This window comes from Labeo rohita, chromosome 21 (genome assembly GCF_022985175.1).
Source record: "Labeo rohita strain BAU-BD-2019 chromosome 21, IGBB_LRoh.1.0, whole genome shotgun sequence".
In the NCBI taxonomy this organism is placed as follows: Eukaryota; Metazoa; Chordata; class Actinopteri; order Cypriniformes; family Cyprinidae; genus Labeo; species Labeo rohita.
Genome location: NC_066889.1, coordinates 10,512,993 through 10,536,699, shown reverse-complemented (window position 1 = coordinate 10,536,699; position 23,707 = coordinate 10,512,993). Strand labels below are relative to the sequence as shown.

Below are 23,707 nucleotides of genomic sequence, written 5' to 3'. Positions count from 1 at the left end.
AATGTACCCAACATTTTATTTTATTTTATTTTATTTTTCATGCTTTCTCCAGGCATGCAGACCTTCTTTTTTCCATCTCTTCATTATTCATTTATCTTTTTTCCCTTTCTCTATCTCTTCTATTCCTTAACAACTAAATTTGTAGGTTACACTAAATGCGTTTGCCCTGCGACAGTCTGCCTTAATAGTTCCCATGTCAAACGAAAGCCATTGTTAGGCTCACAGCTGCCTCCCAAAGTCCCTAAACATTTTCCCTGTCTGTTTAGCCCTGCTGTCTGCAGCGCACGGACGTCACCAACATGTTGCGGTAGTTTAGCCATCGGTGGCCTGAGAGGACTGCTGTTTGCCCAGCTCTAATGGCCCTGTCCATTTAGTGGACCTCATCTCCACAGTCATTTCCTTGCTTCAGAGGCAGTGGGTAAGGGTTGCTTAGGTATGTGTGCGTTTATTTAAAAGTTTTGCTTGTTTATGTATTTATTCTGCACGCTTGTGGACAGATCTGTTCAGGCGAAGCTGTGGCATGTTTCAGCGGTTTTATGGATTCCTAAGCGGGCGAGTGTTCTGTCAACCGGCAAACTATCCAATGTTAAATGGTTGGGTTTGCGAAAATAGACTGGGTGCACACACATACACACACACACACACACACACACACAAACACACACACAAGTGCAAATATAAGACATTTAAGAGCGGAAAGCAAGTGTTCAACAAGCAGTAAATAAAAAATAAGAGCAAGTTTGTTTGTGTGTGCGTATATACATCTGTTTGTGCATTTGTTTGTACTAGCCTTGACTCTTTTCCTGTTTCAGCTTGAAAGCAACAGAGCATGGTTCATTTCATCAGCCTCTAATGGTGCGTCATTGCTTTTTTCACATTATCGAATTATTAATTTACTTATAATAAATCACCACATAAATAAAAACAAGAAAACTTTCACACTTCACTTGATGTACTACGTTTCAGGGTTTTAATGAGTTCCACCATTTCATGGGGTAAAAAAAAAAAAAAAAACTTGCTTGAATAGACTTTTTAATTGAAAACCCATTCCTACAACATAAAACTGCAGGTCGGAGGACCAGCTGGTGGTGGGCCTGGGTCTGGCTCGCTTGGCAGCTCGCTGCCACTGAAATGGAGAATTATTGTAAAACAGAAGGGATGAAGAAGCACATGCCAGAGGGTGATCAGATCATGGCTCCTTTTTTTCCCCTGACTACTTCAGAAGTTCCATTCAACTCTGAAACTCTCTGAGCTGAGGCTCCATATGGCAAGCAGGACCTTTAGTGATCTGTCAAGCCACTTACCGTCCACCGAGCAAGTTTCATATGTGCATTCTAAGGCCTATGAGAGACTCTAGACTACTGAGGCAAGGAGTTGTTTGTTTTTAATAGTGGCGTAGATGTAGATGTCTAATGAGCCCTTGAGGCTTAACAATTACACTAGTAGAATTAAGTTTAAATGGAGTTTTTGGATTACCTCAGTCATTAAATAGTGCCAGTATGAGTCTGGTGCCGAAAAAGAAGACATACATGTAAATGAGTGATATTGGTGAGGATGTTGACAAACCAGCAGTTTTACTTGTGAAAACCAAAACCAGTCTAAAGTAGCAGGGGCATATTTGTAGCAATAGCCAAAAATACATTGTATGGGTCAAAATGAATTGAACTTCATTTGGACAACTTTAAAGGTGATTCTCTCAATATTTAGATTTTTTTGCACCCTCAGATTCCAAATTTTCAAATAGTTGTGTCTCGGCCTATCCCAACAAACCATACATCAATGGAAAGCTTATTTATTCAGCTTTCAGACAAGTTAGTTTTAAAAATGTTACCTTTATGACTGGTTTTGTGGTCCGGGGTCACATATGCGAGTGTCCATGATAAAGAAAATTAAAATTTAGTTTAAAACAGGTGTCAAGTTCTTAGAAATACTCTTTGTAGCCATGTTGGTTTCAGATTATTTGGCAAAACTTTCATACCATCTTCAAGAAAAGTTTAATTGGAATAATTCTAAAAAATATCATGTGTTATGACCATCAAGTAACATATTTTTCGGACAGTTTAGAAGAAAAACTACAATCCAGGCACAAAATTATGGGATTGGTAAAATTATTACATTTTTGAAAAATTTAAGATACATTTTTGATAAAGAAATTGATAATTTTATTCAAAAAGGATGCATTAAATTGATCAGAAGTGACAGTGAAGACTTTTACATTGCTAAAAAAAAAAAAAAAAAACAATAATAATAATAAAATACATTTAAAAAAAATTCTTTTAAATGTATTTTTAAATGATCGAAGAGTCCTGAAAAATGTACAGTGTCACAACCACATGGACTTTCCGACACAAGTTTGCTTGCTTTCTGTTAATTGTTTTCGGGTCTCTTCAATGTTACGTGTGTTTCAAGCCTTCGCTCTGTGTGGATTTGCCTTCTGTTGTCTTTATTAAAGACTGCTTATCTTCATCATCTCGTTTGTGTGTGTTTATCAACACAGCAGCATGGTAGAAGACCCGGCCCACAATGTGATATTAAGCAGTGTGATTTACCCTGCTTATTTTTACAGTTTTTCCAACCCGATCTCATGACAATTTGTACATATTTTACAAGGTGGCTAATTCATACGACCTCACTCATACACTCATATGCTAAATCGTATGCGTTTTACAAGTTCCCCAATTTGTATGAATTTGTACAAATGACCTACCCCTAGCCCTGCCCCTAAAACCTACCCATCACTGGGATCTAGACAAATCGTACAAAATCGTACAAGAGAGGTAGTACAAATTCGAACGAAATAGCCACCTCGTTAAATAGGTATGAATTGGTCGTGAGATAGCATTGGTCTGTCAGTATTTTTTGTTTGTATTTTGCCATCACTTTACTGCTGTCCACCTGCTCTGTCTTGAGCAAGGAGATCACTCACTCAAGGAACACCTAGAGGAATTCTTCGGTCTTGCAAATCAGACCACCTTCCTGGAAGACTGCCTCTGTACATTTCTGCACACCGGCCTGAACACCGCTATCAGAGTGCAGTTGTCAGGGGAGGGACTTTGAGGGAGTGGAGAGTGAGTGATGGTATCCTGTGGATTGCCATTGACCAGCTGACGATGACACCAGCCCCACTCCTTGCCCAGTGCCCAGCTAGTCACCACCCCGCTGCACGGAGTGTCTGCCTGAGCCCACCGAGACGGATGTGCCATCGCAAGGAGAAGCGACTGAACCTGCCATCGCCCTGGAGCCTGAGCCATTGGAAATGTTTGAACAGGTGTGTGAGCCGGCAATACCACACATGCTGGAGGGAGTCTTCGTGGAATACGGGGGGATGGACGTAAGCCTGTTTGTTGGACTGTGACTGTGTTTTTCAGAGAATAAACAGAGAATTAGAGACTTTGCTTCACTTAAGCCTGCCTGATTCTCTTCATCAGTCTGATTCGCTGGGCCTGCCCAACCTCCCTCTCCCACCTTCCCTCCAAACTGCATTAAGAGACTTTTTTATTTTGGATTGGATTTTGTACATTTCTTTATCCTCAGTCCTCAGCCACTCCGGCTGTTCAGTCATCTTCATCCTCTGTCTATCCCTCCATGTCACCACCTCTCAGTGGTGGGGCTCTATCTCAGGCCTTCTGGACCTGAGGAGCCCATGCCTGCACCTCTGGCCTTGGATGCCTCCGCTCCACCTCATCCCATCATTCCAGTCTCCGGGTGTGGACCATTCCGGTGTGGACCATCGGCTATTCGGCCTTGCTGGAGTATTTCAGTCAGTTAGCTTCACTTGGGTCTGCTGCTCTTCGGCCTTCCACCTCTTTGGTTCCGGCAAGCTCCGCCCTCCCTCAGGCTCTGCCTCCTTCCTCAGTCACTCCAGCTTGCCCTCTGGCCTTTGGATCCCTATCTACATCTCTGGCGATCATCCGCCCTGGACTCTGTTTGTCATCCTCCTCCAGAACCTCCTCCAGTTTCCTCTGCCGATTAAATAAATGCATTTTTGGCAAGCATGAAACCTCTTTCAAAAACATTTTTTTATATAATTTCTTGTTTAATGTCACTGTTTTTTTTTTTTTTTTTTTTTGGTATATTTCTACACTTGGCTTCACATGATTTTAAAACTGGTTCTTGTAACTCACAGAAATGGTGATATGAGAGGTGTGTATTTTGGCTATTGCAAGGGATTTAAAAACGGTTGACTTTTGTTATTTGTTCATACAGACTGCACTGAATATATAATATATATATATATATATGATATATAAATAGGGTGATTTAAGAGTCACACCTTTTAATAAATACGGTTGTCCTTCACAAACACAGAATGAGTGTGTATGAGCCAAAGTATTCCAGTGATCACTCTTCGCTAGGTCATGGAAAACTCCCTAAAACAGAGGTTTTAATATCTCTTTTGTGTAACTAGAATCTCTAAAACATTTCACATAGTTTTAAATGCCCAGCAAATGTTGCTGCAAATGTTTATGAGTGTGAAAGATCTTTCATTTAACAGCATGAGGTTAATGCTCCGCAGTATAATAGGTTCATAACACAGATGTCTTTTTCTTAAATTAATCTACAGTAGATCTTTGTGTGCACTGTGGCATGCTGAGTGCATTTGTGCTGTGATGTTGAATATAAAATTGTTAGATTTTCATGTATAGACGATGAAGAGGTCCATAGTAAGTCGTTCCAGGTGTCCTGTAATCTCTTGTATTGGAATTTACAGATTAATATTTTCTTCAGACACGTTCAGGAAAAGAGACTATAGCTCTGCCCAGGATGCACAGAGAGAGTGAAAATGAGTGAATTGAGACATTTGGAGATAGTCTTGCGTTTCTGAGTTTAAACCATGTATGTATCAGCTTTTTTTGTCCATTCAATTGTTCAATCTACTGGCAGTTTTAATTTGTCATTTACCATGAATGTAGCTAAGGTGATAGATATGAACCCCATGTCAGTAACTTTTGCTTAATGTGGGAGCCAGGCTGGGTAATGGAGAGAGTAAGTCATTTTTCAGCATGGTCAAGTACTGCATTTAAATAGCCATTTTCTCTTCTGTAATTTCCAAGGCATTAAAATGGCTGACTGCTTCATTACTTGAGTAGTATCTGATCACTTCAGTAGGATGTATCTTACTGCTCTCCAGGGCAATCTTCCAAATAATGGTGCAGAGGCCTATCTTTCTTTTGTTCCTATCTATTTCTCACTCTCTCTCACTTTAGTAGTCTCATTCCACCCTTTACCTCACTAGACAAATGTAATCATGACATTTAAATGAATGAAGTTGGCCAGTGTAAGTATTACAGTAATTGGTTGTAAGTGGATAAATCTGAGATGGATTCTACCTGCACTAAGCCGGAGGAAGATACTGTGGATGAAAGGATAAGATGTATATTTGTCATAATGTGGGAGGCATTTCATAGTGAGCATAGCTTGGTGTGTTAAAGGGGTAGTTTACTTAAAAATGAATAAAATTTATTCATATCATCATTACTCACTCTCAGCTTGTTTCAGACCTGTATGAATATCTATCTTCTTTTGAGTATAGAAGAAGATATTTGGAAGAATGTGGGTAGCCAAACAGTTGTTGTTTCCAATTAACTTGCATAATATGGAAAAATGAAACTGTAGCAGATCTCTTCCACCAAGACCAAACAAATTAACATTGCTATGTACAGTTGAGGTCAAATGTTTACATACAACTTGCAGAATCTGCAAAATGTTCACAACTGTTTTTTTAGTGATAGTTGTTCATGTCCTGTTGGTCCTGAACAGTTCAATTGCCCACTGTTCTTCAGAAAATCATTCAGGTCTCATAAATTATTTCAGTATTTTTGCGTATTTGTGGTTTTTCAGTGTTTTTTGTGTATTTGAATGCTTTCCAACGAGTGTATGATTTTGAGATCCATATTTTGACACTTAGGACACCTGAGGGACTCATATGCAACTATTACAGAAGGTTCCAACGCTCACTGATGCTTCAGAAGGAAACACAATGCATTAAGAGCTGGGGCGTGGAAACTTTTAGAATTTAAAGATCAGGGTAAATTTAAGTTATTTTGTCTTCTGCGAAAGCTTCTGAAGGGCAGTGTTAAATTAAAAAAATATATATTTAGTCAAAATAAAATAAAAAATGTACACATCTTCATTCTGTTCAAAAATGTTCAAAAATGACCTAAAAAGCTATGATTAAAAAAAAAAAAAAGCTGTGGATCTTTCAGGTAAGATCACAGTATTAAGAGTTAAGCATATATAAACTTTTGAACAGGGTAATTTTTATAAATTCAACTATTATTTTCTCTTGTGGACTATATGTAAATATCTTTTATGTGAAATATCTTATTCAGGTCAGTACTAAATAAAAAATTACACGCATTTCGTATGATCCCTCCTATTTTGCTAAAATAATCAACATTTTGCAGATTCTGCAAGGTGTATGTAAACTTTTGACCTCAGCTGCATATTACTATGCTAAACTCTCACAGAGTTATGACAGAAATATCTTCTTCTATATTCAACAGTAGAAACAAACTCATACATACAATATGCATTAAAATCTTCAATCCCATGATGTAGCTTCGTCGTAGTATGAGGAACACACCCAAATGTATGCCATTATTCACTGAAAATGTTGTCCTTCATTAAGTCTCTGTAGTATGCTGGAGATATGATTGATTGCTGTCGCAGCAAATGGCATCTTCTTCCCTCCCAAAACTATATTTACACTATCCACTCTTGCCCTCAGTCATTCCCCTTTTTTTTGTGGCCTGTGGGGGTGACCGTTCCAATTACTGCCACGAGCTTGTTCCTTCCAGCTCTCAAACACAGCTGCTCTCATGCTGGCCATTAGCATGCTGAGAGGGTCTCAGGCCTGATAAAAATGCTGATTTATAGACCGGGATGAACATTAATCCCTGATTGCTCTGTAAATTGAGTCTTATGAAATGAATTATGTCCCAGCTCTGTACCAGCGATAAAAAGAGTCCCCTGGCACTTCAAACCCAAATGTGTAATGTTCTCCTGCCTACCTTAACATGTTCTTGTCATATGTACACATGTAACAATATCAGGTAGAAGAAAAATAAAATTGATGTGCATGTAGACCTAGATCCAGACCTGAGATGGGCAATGAATGATTTCTCCAACCTGGTCTCATGACGAAAACGTACCTGTGGGATCTTTTTTGCAAGATGCGAAATATGTACAAATAAGTACATATCACTGCAGTTTCCAACAGAAATGAACACTAGAGGTGGTAAAACAGCGAGCACTTGTAATCGTTTTCGTGCAATTATGATTGACAGCTCCATATGCTTCACTTTCCCAATGTAACAAGCTTGCTCAGTAGCTCAGATTGCACGGAATTGGACTTGAGATGTGGAATCCTTGGGTACGAATCCTGAAAAATTAGAAAAATGAGAGATCAAAAATCAAGCTAAAATGGCATGTTTGGAATTGCGTTTTTACGTCATGCTCACTTTTGTTCATACTAACGGGTAGATTTAGGTATAGTGCAAATGTTATGTTATTTTAAAACGTCACAGAGCATTCAAGTCAGAACTGCGGTGACACGTACAAAACCAGCATCACATAAATACAGCTGCGGCCTGAAACTAACAATAAATTACATTTTCTACCTATTAGATTGTTTTTATTATTGTCTATACCTACCCCAACCCTATTATTGTTGTACAGTTTGACAAAAATTACGCTATATTAATGTGCGAATGCCCAGTAGTTGCATCTCAATACCATCTATAAAAACGTACCCACGTACGTGGGTCACTCTATTCTTAGTGGTACATTTAGAATTTGACAATGTGAAGAAAAATGTTTTCCTGTTTCCCACAAACCCGAGCATGACCTAACATAGCTGCTTTAAAACAATCTATATTGCATAAAGTGCTATATAAATAAAGGTGATCTGTAGAAATATGTGCATAAAATACCATCTATGTTTGCTACTGTCCACCGTTAGCTTTACTGGGTAACATAGTTGACAGGTAACTTAGTTGACATTTTTAGTGTTTTGGGTCTATAGTCAACATGGAAGCCTAGAACTACTAAGCATATAGTATGTTTAGAAATATATTTTCATAAACAAAACATAAGTTTTAGTTAAATTGTCTTGTTAAAAGTTTAAGCAATAATACTTGTGTAACACTGTTGACAGTCAATTAATCCACTCTTGACACAGGTTTGCTAGTTTAACCAATATAGGTGAAAAAGAGAGATCATAACTTCTAGTGTGTATCCATGTGCTTCTAGATAAAATATCATCATACTGTGCAAATTATGCGAGGATGGGACAAACCATTCCTTTTCAAGAGGGGTTTTCTAGCAGGTAACTTAGTTGACAATGATTTTTCAGACAGAAATAAAACAAGTTATCAGTTATCACAGTAAACACTTATTATTTTTGAAGCGCACACCCAAATGTCTTCATAATATAATCTAACTGATGGCAAAACTATGAAGTTAATTTATATTTGAAGTAATATTCCATGCTTAAATGCAGAGTAGAATGAACAACTTTACAAAATCAGACAGCTGAATGCCAGGGTTGTAGGAACATTTTCAAACAAAAGATATGGCTTTTTCGACATATAGTAGTGTGACTGGGAAAAATATAATTGTGTATTAGAAAATTAAGCATCGGGGCTTTATGAAAATATATTAAAAATATTCTTAACAGACATGAGATGTACCCACAATTATAGAATGACCCACGTTCATCTGTTCCGGAGAAACCAAACAATCTTTTGCGCCACTCAATAGACATTTCTGTTGGAAACTGCAGTGATATGTACTTATTGGTACACATTAGGGCTGGGCGATATATCGAATACTATATGAATATTGAATATTTCAAATTCAAGCATACTTTCCCAAAAGAATGCGCCGAACGTCCAACAAAACATCTTCTTACGTAAGAGATGTGAGGGAAGGTGCTTTACATGCCTCTACTATGCAAGCTTTCATGAGTGCAGTTGCCAGATATCAATCCTGAATCAGAGCTTCGCTGTTACAAGGATACATTTTTTACCCAGTGTTTTGCTTATTTTAAGCAACCATGGCAACCATGTGCACAAGCTCGCTCTTCATAGCGGAAGCGCTGACGATGATCTGAAAACACCGACAAACAAGCTGGAGTTTAGCGATCAAAATGGAAGTGTCACTCAACCAGTCTGTGTTCTGTCATGAGATCTCGACTGTATTGTTTGCCTCTGTGATGGCTGAATAAAAGCACTTACTCAACCGCTAATGTTTGAATAGAGAAACATAGGCTATAACAATTTGGAATTACTATTAGGAATTTTACTGTTATAATATACTTTGTAACAATAGCTGTTTGTGTTTTTTTTAACATTTAATAGCAACTGCAAACATATTGAGATATATATCGAATATTGTACAAATTTTGACAATATTGAGATTTTTTATATATCGCCCAGCCCTAGTACGAATTGGTGTGCTACTCGCGAAGTTTCCACAGGTACGTTTTCGCCATGAGACCAGGTTGAAAATAAATTTTGCATTTCTTTCACGTGGAGAAACAGAGAATCTGAAGCTGAATATATACCATGGTTCATTTATTAGGTGGCATTTATTAGTTTAGTTAATTTGGTGTATTTGCTTGGGGAAAGTTACTTTTAAAAGTAATGCATTACGATATTGTGGTAGTCCATAAAAAAGTAACTAATTAAGTGCCTCTGCATCTCACTCCCAATTTCTCTCAACATGAGGACAGAAGAGGTTTCAATGAATAAATGGGAAAACAAACTAACTTGTGTTACTTGTTTGAAAAAGTTATATTTTCTTGTAAATTTAAAAGTAACATGTTACATTACTAGTTACCTGAAAAAGTAATCTGATTACATAGCCCCAACACTGTTTGTTTACATATTGTATTATTTAGGGCCAGTGATTTTATAGCGTTTTTAAACTCCATTTGAGCTGAAGCCAAATGAAATTAAAGTGCCTGCTGTTTTTCCTCAAGTTGCTGGTGTCATCCACTTGGTGCAAGACTGTGGCTTCTTTTAGAGTTCAGAGCCCTTTGAGAAGAAACTCGCTACACATGAGCACTCTAATGAGACATCATGAGCCTGCACACATACTTTTGGATTTTAAGCTGTCAGAAGTTAAAAAGAAGAATAAAGATGGCTTTTGTAAAGTATTGTGAATGAATTTCACTCTCAAGATCCTTCAATCCTCTATTTGGAGAAGTGTAATTAAATGTATCGAGCTCAACGTCACAGAAGATTGTCGAATGTTAAATGTATTGTCATAAAAGAATAACTTCATTAACACCATTCATCATTTCCACATTTTTAGAACACAACATAATTAAAAAGTTAATTAGTTAAGTTAAGTATAGGTCTTCATTTCACAAGTATGAATCAAGTCAATTGCAAACGATCAAGATGTGCCATTTCAATTAGCCTAAGTCAGAACGAGAGTGTGAAATGTGTTTTCTCCTAACTCTGTTGTCAGGCTTGAATTACACAAATCAAAGTGTTTTGTCATTGCACTCTCTATATATATTGGGTAAATACGTTGTTTTCTGTAAAGCTAGAAGTTTTTCTTTGAGATATATTTTATAAGATTCGTGTAGTCGTTGCCTGAAGTAGGCGGCATGACTCATTGTCACTACACTGTTTTTATAACAAAACTAACTGTCAGTTTTATCTACATCACTACATGTCTAAGGTGCTTTTATAGCTTTATCTTTTTGAACTGGATCAAGAGAATAGGTTGAATGTTGTGGCAGAGAGACGTTGGTTCAACACTTGTTGCTATGGTAATAGGACGTCTTGAAGCCTTCAACACTTCTTACAAATAACCGCACGAAAATGGTAGAAGTGAGATGAAAATGCTGAAACTCTGTACCAAAACTGTTGTCTAACTCATCACATATTTTAGACGCACATTGTAGCTCAAGGACAAGCTTTCCTTTGATTTCCTTTTCGGATTTACTCAGTAGATTGATGAGGTGTTTGATGAGCCGGCTGTTTGTGTGCATTTGTGCTATGACTCATTTTTGTCCTTTGGGTAAAAGCGAGGGATGCCACAGACAGTAATAAGTAGAGACAGATGAAATGTGCTAACAATATGTGTAACTAGCAACAGTGTCAAAATCTTGATCTAGTACTTATTTGATTTACTTGGTTGATGGTACTTAAAGAATTGATTTCAAAATCCACTTATTCATTTTTATATGCGTTTATGGTGCTGCTTTCTCTGACCGTATTTTCTCCTTTCATATGTGAATGTTTATTGTCTTTGTTTGCGTATTCTAGACAGACTGTCAGTGGGATTTTTCAGAGACTCTTTCTGCAGGTTATGTAGTTACTGCGGTGGATGGCAAGTGACTAAATGATTTATTTAACCAACATGTAACCAATTTGTTTAATGTTCATTTATTCAGGAACAAAACAATGACTGTCTTTTTGATTGAGTCAATGAATCATTCACTCAGTGATTCATTCAAAAACATTGATTTATTCATAAATGAAACAAGCGACCATATTTATGCTTGAGTCATGAATCATTCACTAAACAATTCATTCAGAAACACAAGTGGCTTTTTATGAGTCACTGAATTATTCACTCAATTGATTCGTTCAAAACACAGATTCAATCAAGTGAAACAAGTCTTTATTAGTGAGTCACTTGATTTGTTAAAAACAACACAAAACAAACTAAAACTAAAACTACTGTGCATTTGCTCTAAGATGCAACTCTTTTTTTTTCTCTGGGTTGATTTTGACCAATTTTAATTGACAAAGAAAAAATGGACAAAGTAAACTATAAAAAAAAATTGTAAAATTTACAGTCAAAAACAGAAGCTGTGGTTGCCAGAATTTTACCGTAAAAAATATGGTTGCGACATTTTAGGTTTAACGGTTTTAACTTAAATTTACATTTAAATACCATAATTTAAACTGATAGAATGTTAATGTACCAAGTACTGAAATCTGTTTACCTTTGTAATACACTGATGACCACCAAAAGGAGGTGGTGATGAGAAAGTCACATGATAAACCAAAGCCCAAAACAAGCAGGTTTTAAATATTAACATATACTGAGCACAGTGTCATTCACACAAACACTAAACACCATTATGGTAACACACATGAAACTGAAATAATGCAAAAAACATTAATTTAACAACATTAGGTGTAACATACAACCCTAATGTACAAAACTGATAAGAAAAAAACTACAAAAAACATCAAATTAAAAAATGTAATGCAGGGCATTCTGGGGATGTCAATTTACGGTATTTCTCTGTAAATTTTACAAAAACGGTATACTACTGTAAAATTATATTTAATGTCCAATACATACCATATATAGTAGAGAAACTTACAATTAACCATTTTTACTGTAGCATTTTTACCGTTAAATTCACGATTATTTTTTACAGTGTTGTATAAAAACATTGAATCACACTTCTAAATCACTTTGTTAACTGTTTTAAAAGGGCGCTATATAAATAAAATGAAGTTCCAAACATAGGTTTGGGAGGAGCCTAAACATTCAGTCCTATCAGTTATGACACGGATTCATTGATGATTCTCCCAGCAACCCTCCAACTCCCCATCTCCTCCTTTATTTCTGTTATTCTCCTTGTATGTTGTAGCATAATAGGGGGAGCTCAAGTTTTGGGGTCAAGCCTCTGCCAAGGACAGCAATGAGTCAAGTTTGTTTACCAATAACCATCAGGAATGGATGGCCAGACGAACTCTTCTTCTTTTTTGACCTAAATGTGTATCCTTGCTTTTCATAAAAAATGTTCAGTTGAATGAAGAAAGATCAAGTGTTGCCTTTTACTTCCCACTGTGGGATTCACTCTGGCTACACTCTCGGACAAAACCTCCTCGAACCCGTGTTCCTAATGGTGTACAATATTTCTGACATCCTTGTGAACAATCTATAGTGCTTATTCGATTAAAGACCTAATTGGAGTGAAAAGTGCCATGGCCTGGGCTGTGGATTAGCTGGGCTTTGTGTCAAGAGCCAAGTTTGGACCATATCCAGTCAATCATCTGTTACTGAACGTGAGGATAGTGCCGAGAGCTGGATGCACGCCAGTGGCTTTTTACTGAGGGACTCCATCAATATCAGGCCTGGCAGATAGCACTTTTCCTGCAGCTCTAATTCACTCTCTCCCTTCGCCGCAGAACAAGCCTGACCTGTTTAATCGGGGGAAGCCTAGCCAGCATGTATATCTGCATCTGCTCATGCCTGTCTCCTGACAAAAGTGCTGTTTGGAGAGGGAGCACTGACCTTCTCTCTTTCTCTGCCCACTGCTTGTTGGAAAACAGTTTGCTTGGCTGGGGTCTGGCAAGTGTTTGGTCTGAGTGCAGTCCCATAAGAATGAACAAGATCTGTTTTTTTTGTTCCTCTAGATGCTAATGAGAGCACAGTTGGACTCCTTTATACAAGTTTACAAATTGTTTTGTTTTTATTCTTAATAAAAAGTTGAATTTACCTAAGGCAACAGAAACTTTTCTTGAATTAAGTCTTCATGTGGCATTACACAAACATTCTGCATTCTGTGACTATGTATACCACCAGTGGCGTAGCAAGTCAGCCCCGGGCCCATATGCAAAAGATTTGTATGGGTCCCCCCAATAATTATGGGCTTCAACACGGTTAACTTAACTTATTGTTGATTTTTCTTAAGTAAATAACATTGTCACTATTCACAAGCTGTTTTATTTACCGTGCTTGGAATGCTTGGAAATAATGTTTAACATTCCAAGTCTATTAATTATTTGCTGCACGTAAGTCTCAGCCTATAAATTATATCAATTTTATGATGAAATACAAACAATAAATGTGTTTTTACACTCTTTAATTTGTAATGAGATAACAGTATTTGCCTCAGATCAAGTGGCATGTGAATCAATGATCATTTCCTCTTTAATATCTGCAGCACAAAATAAACATGAAAAAATCTTTGAATGCATTTTGAAAACAAAAAAGTAATAAAAACGAATGTCTCATGAAATCAGTCAATCAGAGTTTTAAAATATCAATAAAACAGCTTACAGAATTTTCACATAAACTTTATGCAATACAACATTATTTTTTTAACTGAAATCTTTAGTTTTAAAGTAGTAATTTAAAGCATTCTATTGCTGAGTTTTGGATAATTTCTGTGAAGCGCTTCTGCTCAAGACCAAGAAAAGCGCATCCTGTTTGTTTTCTTTATTTTACAAAAGCACAACATTTTGTTGATATTGTGAGTACACACAAATATAAGTAGACCCTTTGCAATGCCAAATGATGTAGGCTCTTACCTTTATGAGCAAAAATGATGGTGTATTTTAAGTTTCCACTGTTATTAAGAAAAAAAATGCAAGTAATTGCTTCCATGTCCTGCAAAGCGCGCTTTAACTTACACTCTCAGCGCAAACAATTGGATATGCACCTATAACAGTGCACATTTATCTAGGTTTAATGTTTAAATTGTTATTTTGAAATGCATGAAGTGTTTTATGTCTGTAGATTTTATTTTAGGCAAGTCGTGTTGATTTGAGAAGGCTAAATTAATCAAGCATATGCTCAACTCACAACTCACTGCTGGCTGCTTGGTTGTTAAAACAAAAACTTGAATTTAACAAACATAAAATGTTCCAAACATATTTCTAAATGAACTTTAAGGGGTCCTATTATGCTTTTTCACTTTTTGAATTTTAATCAGTGTGTAGTGTGTATCTTTGGGCATAAAAAAGATCTACAAAGTTTCAAATCTCAAAGTCCACTCCAAAGGGAGATTCGGTTTTTTTAAAAATCCCTTTTCATGAACTACAATGAATACCCTTTGGACTACAGTGTTTATTTTCTGGATGTTATGATGTCACAACGCTGCCCATTAGAATATGAATAAAAGAAATCCCGCCTACGGACATTTGAATGGTTGGAGGGTAGGTAGGGACAAGGTAGGGGATTAACCTAACTTTAGCGATGCAGTGCGGAGAGTCACTTCTGGGATGCTGCAACGAGCCATGGTGCGGTGGGTATAAACATAAGCATTGACTAGAGTGACTGCGATCAGCTCCAGTGGCCGTGTTGGAGCCTCACTGTAGTTGTGTGCAGTATAGGGGGTCAAAACTCATGCGGATGTGCGGCTGATGTAAACACAAGCATTGACTAGAGTGACCACGATCATCTCCGGTGGCGTGTCAGAGCTGCACCGTAGACGTGTGCAGTGTGTTGTAAGAGATTTTTCCATCATACAGTGTAGATAGCTTCACTTATAACGTAAGTGTTTTTTTTAAATGCATAAACTTGTACTAGACTAGGCTAGGCTAATCAGTGATGATGTTCTTTGCTCGTTTTCTGTTGCTGTTTTTTGAATAACTAAGGAAGTGTAGGAATTATAATTTGTAACTTACAATGCTTTTATTCAACTGTTGTCATGTTAAATACAAATTAAGTCATATTAAAACATTAGGCTGCTTTTAACCTTATGCTGGAGCTGGTTTGGGGCAATGAAACTAAGTATGTAAATAATTAAATAAATTAGCACGAAAATATCATGTATCAGTGATCTCGCAGGCTGACGATAGGACCCAGCATTACTGTAGTGTATTATTTACTCACCGTCCATGCATCCTAGGTGTATGTGACTTCCTTCTTTCAGATGAATGCAATCAGAGTTATATTAAAAATTATCCTGGCACTCCCAAGCTTTAGAACGGCATAGATGGGTGTTTCTCTTCATCAGTCTAAAACAAGTCCAATAAAGTACATCCATCCATGATAAAATGTGCCTCACGTGGCTCTGTGGGGTCAATAAAGGCCTCCTGTAGTGTATTGATGCATTTTTGTAAGAAAAATATCCATATTTAAAACCTAAGAATCACTTTAATCCAGCTTGTGCTAACAGTTGTACACGGAACTTGCTGCTTTGGCAAGGGGTGTGGCAATATTGAATATTGAAACACCGTCTAAGCTGTTCGCCAATCACAACGCACTGGGACAGCTCAATCACAACACATTTCATTTTTCGGAAGGTGGGCCTTCATCAAACCCAGAACTAATCAAGCCATTTGTGTCAGGCCGGGGAGAAAGGTGTTGTAATAATGTAAATTACATGAAAAATAAAACCACCAAGCATGAAATCATGTTCTAGTACACCCCCAAAACAAAATCAGGACTTTGTAAAAGATCATAATAGGACTTCTTTAATAAAGAAACGAAAAGAAACATAGCCACTTTGCCATTAAAAACCAAAACTGTGTAATAGACACGGGCTCCAGTCGGACTCGGGCCAAGAATTCTGATAAGCTGTTGGTCAAGGGCCTGAGTGTCTCGGGCCAGAGCTGGGCTTGTGCAGGGCTCTATTCGTTCCCTCGTTTCAATTAAAAGTTCTCCCTCAGCTTGGCAGGCCCATATGCACCTGCATACCACATTCAAACATCTACGTGATTACATTGATTTTCAGAAGCTTGGTGAGTTACGACTTGAGCAGGATGCACTGTGGGTGTCACTCTGTAGCTTGAGGATGCTGATACAGCTTTAAATTTGAAAGTTTGCAGCATAACCAGTGTTACTCTTCCATATCCCCCAAACTTACACTTGCATAAATAAATTATCCCAAGCTCATTCACTTAGGCCAGAGGAGAACTGGTCCCCTAACTGAGCCTGGTTTCCGCCGTTTTTTTCTTAATTTCTGTTATGATGGAGTTTAGGTTCCTCTTGCCTTTGGCTTGCTTAGTTGGGGTTTAAAAAACACTTAAGATTCAGTTCTATCATGACGACCCTCGGAAGATTTTAGCATGGTAATGGATATGACAATGTTAATGTATTTTGTCTTGGTGGAATAGATCTGCTACACTGTTGAATTGCTGCTGCTGTTGGTTGTTGCTGTAGTTGTAAATTATTGCTGCTCTGTGTGGGGGTAATGCATTACAAGTAAAACAAGTTATTATCAGATTACTTTTGAGTAACTAGTAAAGTAATGCATTACTTTTAAATTTACAAGAAAATATCTGAGTTACTTTTTCAAATAAGTAACGCCAATTACTTTGTTTTCCCATTTATATGCTATTTCCCATTTATCTCTCCGATCCCGTGTTGTAAGAAATCTGGAACGAACGTCATTGCATGCTGAGTCTGAAATTCTCATCCGAATTTTCACACATTAAAAAATTTATACGACCCCATGTTGTGTCAGTCATGTTTACACACTGCCTCAGAAACTTTCATCCATAATAAAAAAAAAAAAAAAAAAATAGGATTGGTTTAAATTTGCTGCATTTACGCATTTGTAGCAAGCATTTTAAGAGGTGTTTTGACACCTTTATGTTCTGAGTGTGAGGAATTTTGACTAATACGAAAAAACACATATGTGTTCAAGGACCGTAAGTCTTCCAGAGACACTTCCTTCAGTCTGAGGCTTATTCAGTTACACTTTTGATGTGAAAGGGCAACCTTTACAGTTGCCACAAATCTAACTTTATTTTGTGTGTGTGTGTTATTAAAAAACAAATAAGTAAGCATTTTTTTTTTCAGGTGAAAAAAGTAACGTAACGTTTTCCATAAAAAGTAACTAAGTAACGCCGCAAGTTACTTTTTCATAAGTATCTTATATTGTAATGCATTACTTTTAAAAGTAACTTTCCCCAACACTGTTGCTGCTGCAAAGCAAGTACATAAACTTGTTGCCAATACATTTGCTGATATGGTGCTGTGAGTAATTTAAAGACAAACTGCTGCTGCACAAGTAGCATACTGTATATAATAACCCAAAGGAGATCTATACAGTAGGAGCTGGGGAGGTGGAGGGTTTTAGAGGTACTCTGAAAGCGCAATGCAAAATGCTCTAGTGCAGGGGTGCTCAACCCTGTTCCTGGAGATCTACCTTCCTGCAGAGTTCAGGTCCAACCCTGATCAAACTGTTCAACCCTGAATGCTAACCAGCCATTTAAATGTAAAACAGCAAGCTCATTGGCTGCGTAACAACATGAACCAATCAGCTTGTGCCAAGTAGTTTAATGCTGTGAATATCATCAGTTTGCTTTAATGACCCATCAGCCTGCACCATTTAGAATTTCATGACAGAACTTGGCATTAATATTATCAGTTTGACTGTGCTGACACTATTAGATAAGAACAAAACTTGAATTGAATTGAGCTGGATGATGACACTATTGTGAAGCTGCTTCATAGCTGAATCAAATTTGTTTCATAACTGATGAATTTTGCAGCATTGGCACTGTTACTGAACTGAATTGAATCAACACTGAACTGACTCAAGCTGAACAATGACAATATTGCCTTCTGCAGAGCTGCTTATGGCTGAATTGAACTCCTTTTATAATTCATGAACTTTACACAGTAATTGAGATGAATCCACAATGAACGGATTTGAACTAAATAATGACACTATTGTCTTTTTAGAGCTGCTTTACAGCAGAATTTAAATTTGATGATGTTTGCATCATTGATTCTGTTACTGCCTTGCACTGTAAAAAGTGGGAACCTGTTACCTTAAAGAGCTATTTCTACTTGATTTAACTGATAAAAATGAATTTTGTTGGTATAAATGAATGTATTAACAGTAGGTTAATTCAGTAATGATAAATACAATTTTTGGCTTGAATGAAACCAGTTAATTTAGATGTTACCATCTTCAGGGCATTTTTTGTGTGCTTTGAAACAAATCTGTATTGTATAAAGCACTAAAGTTGACTTAACTTGCACACAGTGCAAGTGGCGAAGTATAAATGGGACTTTCAACCCAACTGGATGGCAATCCGTTTGATTAAGACCCATGAGGTGACTTCATGAGAATTCATTAATGTGTTCTAATGGTCTCAATTATTCCTATTCATGTCAGAGTGTAGGTGTTGCTGTAAGTGTGAGAAAACACATGCAATACTCATTATACTTAGAAGCAAAGTAGCTCCATTTATAGAGCCAAATAATTTATAGTCGTCATAGAAATCTGCAGATAAGTGCCGAAATGTTACTATTGTGCATTGGAAGTTATTATGTTCTTAACTGAAGTATAAAATCATAGACTTCATGGTCATTCATTTCATGAATTTGTGGGTCATACTAAACAGCGTTTAAGAAACATCACACTTGACTACTTTTACTTCACAAGTAAATGTATATTACTATAATTAATAATTTGAGGATGTTTTACCATTCCCTCAGATGTATAACTATTAGAAAATAGGTTCATGTCCGCCGAGGCGTCCTTGTAATGCCCTCACGTGTTCCCTCTGCCGCCCGAAAATATACAGTTGCCTTTGGCAGACGTTCTGCCAAACTAAATGTGTGGTTACTGCGCTTTCCTGAGCACAGCTGCTCCCCATTTCATTAGTGTACTGAGGCAAGTCTTTTTCCTCTCTGATTAAAACTAAGAGCATGTTGGCCGTGGCGTCTAGCGCGCTCTGTGCTTACCAAAACAAATCGCCAACTGCAAGAACCAGCGGAGCGCAGAATTGGCCTCCTCTTCTCCTCCTCTCGTTTGCGAGGCCCGTGGAACCCCGCCTTCCTTATCTGCCTCGCGTCTCCTTAGGCTGCCTCGGTCTGGGGATTTGTTCAGGGTTATTTTTACCATTAGAGGCTCCATTACAAACATGAAAAGGTCAAAAAGCACATGTGCACATGTAATTGGGCCCTGACCATTGTTAGCACGGTGGAGAAGAGAGAGCCGCCAGCAGCCTCCCTCGTTTGTCCGGGGAGTGTGAGCTTTTAATTATTTAGCCTGAACCTATTTGATCGATGCCGAAGAACCGCACTTCTGTACCTCCTGTGGCACAATACCAGCGTCCCGGTTCCGTGCTTAAATATTTATGAGGAAAGAGTGTAAGGAGTTTGGAGGATGGTTGAAAGGATGGAAATTGAAAGAGGATTCCTCAAGAGGGTTTCTTTTTTTTTTTTCCTCTTTGACTCTAATGAATTTTTGATTATCAGAAATATGTAGACATTTCCATGGAAATGAAGTGGATGAAAACGGCCGATGATTATTTTAAGATCAATGGAACGCCGGGTATCAAATTCCGAAATTCTAGAGACGGTTAGGTAATTGTTGAGAATAGCTTTTATTGCACAATTTATTGTTCTCACATGCTTTTAATCCACATCTCTCGTAACTCTATAATCACTGATCATGCCCTTTTATACTGCGCTCTGGTTTGCCCTTTAGAAGCTCAGGATTTTCTGCCGTTCTCATATCAAGCTCTATCTAAATAATTGATCCAGATTCCATCCATCAATGTCTTGTCTCTGGGTTGCGTCAATAATAAAGGTCTCACTGCTAATCCTCCACTTCTTTCTGTGCTTCCAGAAGGGTTTTTTTGGACCTGTGTGAAGCAATTGTTTACATTTCCAAATGGAAATGGGTGAGGTCTTCTCATTCTTTACTGACCACTGAATTATAGGTTTACTGAATATATTTATTTACATTTTATATTTACAATTAGACATTTAGCAGACGCTTTTATCCAAAGCGACTTACAAAAAAGGACAATGGAAGCAATCAAAATCAACAACAGAACAATACCATCCAAGTGTTATTACAAGTCTCAGTTAGCCTAACGCAGTACACATGGCAAGATTTTATTTTTTTGAATTTTTTTTTATTAAAGAAAACAAGTAGTAAGTAAATAAGTATAAGTCTAAAAGCGCAAAGCGTTTTTTTTTTTTTTTTTTTTTAAATATAAAGAACAGAACTAAGTGCTACAGTTAGAGGATCAAATAAAGATGGAAGTGTTTATATGTATTTATTTATACAATATACAGACAAACGTACAGGGATATCCAAATATCACACCCATATATATATATATATATATATATATGTATATATATATTTCTTTAATGTTGAGTTTCTTGTCTTAAACAGCATCTTCTGCTAAATTTCAATCAGTGTTGTTACTGTTAATTATTAAAAAATCACTTTCGTTAATTAAATTAAAGCTTATATAAAATAGTATATAAATATTAGTGATGGGATGTTGCTCACTCTTTCATTTCATCCCTAAAGTACTTAGTAGAGGCTTAGATCTGGACAGATTTTGCTGATTAGAAATATGTTATTCAAATAGATAGGAGATGTGGATTTTGTAGCTACAGTATATTTGCATAACAAACAATAGTTGCATTTTTTTGAAAAACCTGCTTTTGCGAACTAGTCCAAGGTTTTCGCCTGATCTTGATTCTGAAAGATTCTCTAGAGAGTGAATACCAATAATTATCAAAAAAAGTTGAACTTTTGACTCATCATTGCAAAGAGATGCCAAAATGTTAAAAAGGGGCACGGCCACTTTTAGTAAAATGCCTAAATACTCCTAAATAGAATGAGATATCTTTACCAAACTCAGAACACTTATGTAAGAGATCATTCTGAGGTCACACACACACACACAAAAAAAAAATCACAGAGCTTGGCCACTTGGTGACGCTATAAGAGGGAAAATTGAAAATGGCTACAACTGCGCAACCATTTTTCAACACAACCATGCACGGTCTTGGTCTGAAGTGCCACAAGTGTCAGTATCATTACAAGGACATCTGCGTATCTCAAAAAACATGGCCGCCATTGTCTGATGAAGTTTGAGCACCTGTTAGACAAGCTTAACAGTTCAATCGGAATGAAACTCGGTGGGCCTATTCATCTGTCGGCCCCAAAGGTCTGCGAGAAATTTGAAAGAAATTGGCCCCTCAGGAGCGATATTGCATTTTTCAAGGTCGTAATCTATTGTACATTGTGGTTTTTCGCACATACGCACAAAGTTCATACCTTATGATAGAACTCTCAGAAACACTGCCTCTAGAAACACTGCTGTCAATCAAATCCTTTGTTAAATGATTGAGAATATGTGAAAAACCTACTTTTGTGAACTTGTCCTAGCTTTTTGCTCAATCTTGAAAAAAAAAACAAAAAAACAAAACAAAAAGCTGTAATGGGGTCATTTAGAAAAGGGGCCTGTCCAAATATACCCAAAATCATATAAAGCCTAAAGGAAAACTCAAAAGTTCACAAAACCTGCCAAGCACATGTGACAGGTGATTCTAAACACTTGCAGTATATATTGCAGTATATCATTATTATTATTTTGAGTGGAAGCAGAAACATGCTGTTTTCATGCATGTATCTTTAAATGCAAATTAGCTGCAGCTCCCTGCCCCCTTTTCAAGAATAGCTTTGGTTTTGATTAGCATGTCGATCACACTTAAATCATGTGTTTTAAAGCTGGTTTAAACTTCTTATATACGTTTTTTTGAGCACACACATTGGAGCACAGAAAGTGTCTGTCACATGACATGAGTACTAAACTAAGTTCTCTTTCATGTCTTATAGCGCTTAAACTGTCAAATACACACAAGTTTATGATCTAAAAACACAGTTGGTTATGTCAGTGAAGGTAAGCAGCTGGTAACGAATTTGCAAAAACAAAAAGATGGCACCATGGGTGGAAACTTGCAGATTAAGGGGCGGTAATATTATAATAAGATCCCCTTTCTGCATCACTAGGGAAGTTAAATCTGAGTGGCTTGTTTTTTTCACATGCTTGCAGAGAAAGGCTTACCAAAGTTACTGGGTTGTCCTTTTTCACAACAACATTAGTTTTCTGGGTTGGTAGATGCACCGGGGACATGGAAAAAGTCAGATTTTCATGATATGTCCCCTCTAAGATTAATTTTCATTCGATTTGTGTGGTTGAACACTTTTGGCCAGTGTGTATTAATATTCTACACGTGTCAACATAAATGTAAAAATCGTTAAAAAAAGTCATTTCACTGGTTTGAACAAATCTAGTTGTTATTTGTTGACACATTTCACTATGTAAATTAAATTGCAACACGGAATTGATTTTAAACAATGTTGAAAAGGCAGTGATTAGCATAATAAATTTTCAAGTGGCGAATTGGTCGTTGACTGTCTGAAACCCCTGTTTTCAATCAATCAGGCAAATTTGGAGCTGTTGTCGGTAGGAAAACAATGTTTCGGCGGAACGGTTATTAACATTTTAATGAAGTTTTTGCTCAGTGGGTTTTCATTAGATGACACTGCTTGACTTCTTTTGTTGGGGTTGCTGACAGATGCTATTTAATGGAAGTGCTCTACCTGCTGTGTCCAACATCAAATGCACCTGCCTGATAATACCAGCTTCTCAGAGAGGCACAGAGAGCGATCTTCACTTTATTTCCATTTGGTCACTGCACTGAGACTGACATTGTGATAATGATAAAGTGGACAGGTCACTCTCTCTCTCTCTCCCTTTCTCTCTTCTCTCTTTCCTTCCTGCCTTGTAATTGGTCAAAGTGTGGAAAGCTTCAGACGCTTTTATCTTCAAGCACTTTTATAGGACAGACAAATCTGATTACTGTCAGCCCTGCTCTTCAGATGCTGGGAGAGTCCATTAGAATGGACCGAGAGTGAGAGAGAAAGAAGGTAAAAACATATTAGATGTCTTTGTCAGTGGCAGTCATGATGTAAAGGTCACATAAACAACTTTTCCTAGTAATCGCTGCATCTGTTTTAAAGGATTAGTTCACTCCAGAATTAACATTTCCTGATAATTCACTCACCCCTGTGTTATCCAAGATGGTTATGTCTTTCTTTCTTCAGTCAAAAAGAAATTAAGATTTTTGGGGAAAACTTCAAAGATTTTTCTCCATATAGTGGACTTTAATGAGGATTAGCGGGTTGAAGGTCAAATGACAGTATCAATGCAACTTCAAA

At 37.2% G+C, this 23,707-nt stretch overlaps 1 protein-coding gene across 1 annotated transcript in view; it reads left to right on the top strand.

Annotated features, from left to right (window-relative positions):
* The first annotated feature begins 359 nt into the window (after positions 1 to 359).
* Positions 360 to 23,707, top strand: part of tenm2b (teneurin transmembrane protein 2b) — a 307,726-nt gene continuing 284,378 nt past the window's right edge. Inside the window, 1 exon segment of the mRNA XM_051093879.1 lies at positions 360 to 433. The gene's annotated coding sequence lies outside the window, so the exon portion shown is untranslated.